The sequence below is a fragment of the Cricetulus griseus genome, chromosome 8 (genome assembly GCF_003668045.3).
Source record: "Cricetulus griseus strain 17A/GY chromosome 8, alternate assembly CriGri-PICRH-1.0, whole genome shotgun sequence".
NCBI classification, from domain to species: Eukaryota; Metazoa; Chordata; class Mammalia; order Rodentia; family Cricetidae; genus Cricetulus; species Cricetulus griseus.
The window spans coordinates 11,550,082-11,553,385 of NC_048601.1; the positions used below are offsets into that span (position 1 = coordinate 11,550,082).

Genomic DNA, 3,304 nt, shown 5'->3' on the forward strand with positions numbered 1-3,304 from the left:
CTCCTCTGCCATTATGGACTTCCCAAAATAAACTCTTTGTCTTTAGTTGCCTTGGTCATGGTGTTTTATCAAAGCAACAGAAACCTAACTAATACACGACTTAAGGAAGGACCCATTTTGTTTTGGCTCTCAGTTTGAAAAGATAGAATCCTTCCTGGTGGGGAAGGCACAGCAGCAGGAGCTTCAGGCAGCAAGTCACATTGTGTCCCCAGTGAGAAAACAGCAAGAGAGGAATATTGCTGTTCATTTCATTTCCCCCTCCCCCACCCCTTTTTATCTTTTTATTCACCCCAGGATTCTGGCTCATGAAAGGACCACCACCCCTGACATTCATGGTGGCTCTTCTTGCCATAAACACCTTCTAAGACACACCTCTAGGTGATTCTGAGTCTGATCAGCTGATAGTGACAGTTAATGATAACATTGAGCAATAGTGACAGTTCTGAGTCTTAGCCATCCTTTTATATCTGCAGGGAATGCCAGCTGGCCGGTAACCCTGATTTTGTTTAGAGAGAAAAACTGCCATTAGGTGAAAGACCCCTGTCCCTTAGCCCTTTCTTTCTCAAGTTTGTCTCCTCTTCCTCCTGTCGGCGGCTTCCCCGATCCCCACCCCCGGTGGCCTTTCCCCGCCCGGCCCGAGAACAAGCACCGGGTGGGGCCGGCCCGAGAATGAGCACCAGGTGGGCCAGCCCGAGAACAAACACCGAGTGAGCCGGCCTGGAGCCCTGCCCCTGAGCCCCCGCCCCGCCCGAAGAGAAACACTCCGTCCCAAGGTCTCCGCCCCCAAGGTCAGCCATCAGGAAAGGGGGGGAATTGAGTCTGCTGTACCAGACACCAGACCTTGAGAATATGCTGATCTGGAATGGCTCTGTGTCTCATTTGAACCATCCAATGGAAATGATTCTGTATTTCGCCTCATTTGAAAGACTCTGTGTTTCACCTCATTTGAATAACTCTGTACTTTGCCTCATTTGAATAACCCTGTATAGCGCCTCATATACATTGACCAATGGGAATAGCTCTGTATAATGCCTCATTAGAATTATCCAATCGAATCCCTGCTCCTAGCTTGCGCCTTTTTCCCTATATAAGGACCCCTTTCCCTTGGCTCGGGGCGCTTAGCCACACTGAAGCTAAGTCGCCCCGGGTACCCGCGTCTCCAATAAAGCCTCTTGTTTTTTGCATCCAGTTCGTGGCCTCGCTGATTCCTGGGTGTGTGGGTCTCCCTCTACGAAAATGCCTCTTCGGGGGTCTTTCATTTGGGGGCTCGTCCGGGATAGAGACCCCCGCCCAGGGACCACCGACCCACGTTTGGGAGGTAAGCGTTGTGCGGATCCGCTGTCTTGTCTTGTCTTGTCTTGTCTCGTCTCGTCTTGTCTGTCTGTCTGAATCCGTTTTGTGAATTGCGCTTGCGTTTGTAGTATACAGCTGTGTACATTTGTATTTGGCGGATCCGAGAGGAGCTGACGAGCTCGGACTCCCGACCGCGGCTCCAGGAGACGTCCTGGTAGCGTTTGAAGCCCTCAGGGTGAGGGATTTGTATTTTGAACTTGGGAAGCCCTCAGGGTGAGGGATTTGTATTTTGAACTTGGGAAGCCCTCAGGGTGAGAGATTTGTACTTTGAACTTAGATCTATGACTGGACATTTTCCCAGTCTCTTTGGAGAAGGCCCTCGGCTTGAGGGATTTGCAATCTTTACTGGGGACGAGGAAGGAGGGCCCCCTTCCTCGACCCCCTCTCAATTCCTTCTGTCGACTCTCTGTCGAAACCGCGCTGCGAAAGTCTGTTCTGTGTTATTCGGTCTTTGTCTTGTAGCTGTCATTTGTGTCCTCCTAAGCCTAGAAACTATGGGGCAAACTGTCACCACTCCTTTGTCCCTAACACTCTCGCACTGGAGGGATGTACAGGAATATGCTCATAACCAATCTGTTAATGTGCGTAAACGCAAATGGATTACTCTTTGTTCTTCAGAATGGCCGACCTTTGACGTAGGCTGGCCGCGAGATGGTACCTTTAACCCCCAGACTATATTCCAGGTAAAAGAGAAGATTATGGATCCTGGACCACACGGGCATCCCGATCAAGTGGCTTATATCGTCACTTGGGAGGCTTTGGTTCAGGACCCCCCTCCCTGGGTACATCCTTTCTTACATCCCAAGGGCCCCTCTCTCCTTCCCCCCTCTAACCGCTCCGACCGACCCATTCCTTCGGCCCCTACACCTCCCACTCCTTTGATTCCTCCCAACCCCCCTTCCCATTCCAACCTTTACCCTACCGTGGTGAAAGACACTAAGGCTAAAGAAAAGAAGACACCTAAGGTACTCCCCCCGGGAGAAGACCAGTTGGTTGATCTATTAACGGAGGAGCCCCCGCCATATCCGCCACTGCCACCCCCACCAGAGGCAGAAGCGGACTCCGCCGCTGCCTTGGCGGAAGCGGCCCCTGACCTTCACCAATGGCTCACCGACTAAGAGGTCGCAGGGAGCAGCCCGTTCCAGATTCAACCACTTTGCCCCTCCGAACTGGACTGAACGGCCAACCTCAGTATTGGCCATTCTCAGCATCGGACCTCTATAACTGGAAAAATAATAATCCTTCTTTTTCTGCAGACCCCGTGAGGCTGACATCTCTCATAGAGTCGGTCCTCACGACTCACCAACCCACCTGGGATGATTGTCAGCAGCTTTTGCAGGTCCTCTTAACCTCGGAGGAGAAACAGCGCGTGCTACTAGAAGCACGAAAGAATGTCCCAGGAGTAAACGGGCAGCCCACCCAGCTACCCAATGAAATTGATGCGGCTTGCCCTCTTGAAAGACCTGAATGGGATTTTACCACCGAAGCAGGTAGGACCCACCTGCGTCTCTATCGCCAGTTGCTGGTAGCGGGACTCCGGGGGGCAGGACGCAGACCCACTAATTTGGCCCAGGTGAAGCAGATAATACAGGGTGCGGAGGAATCACCTGCCGCTTTTCTAGAGAGATTGAAAGAAGCGTACAGGATGTATACTCCCTATAATCCGGAAGATCCAGGTCAGGCCACCAACGTTTCTATGTCCTTTATTTGGCAATCAGCCCCGGACATAAGAAACAAGCTTCAAAGGCTAGAAAATCTACAGGGATATACACTCCAAGATTTGTTGAAGGAAGCAGAACGTATTTTTAATAAGAGGGAAACACAGACAGAAAGAGAAGAACGTTGGAGGAAGGAAACCCAGGAGAGAGAGGAAAGACTAAGACAGGAAGCTGAGGAAAAAGAGGTTGCGAGAGACCGTAAGCGGAATAAAGAAATGAGCAGGTTATTGGCC

At 51.2% G+C, this 3,304-nt stretch overlaps 1 long non-coding RNA gene across 1 annotated transcript; it reads left to right on the forward strand.

Annotated features, from left to right (window-relative positions):
- Positions 1–1,877: 1,877 nt before the first annotated feature.
- Positions 1,878–2,737, forward strand: LOC118239244. Its single transcript, XR_004770985.1, has 2 exons — positions 1,878–2,135; positions 2,610–2,737. It is a non-coding gene; the product is annotated as an uncharacterized LOC118239244 (long non-coding RNA).
- The last annotated feature ends 567 nt before the right edge of the window (positions 2,738–3,304 follow it).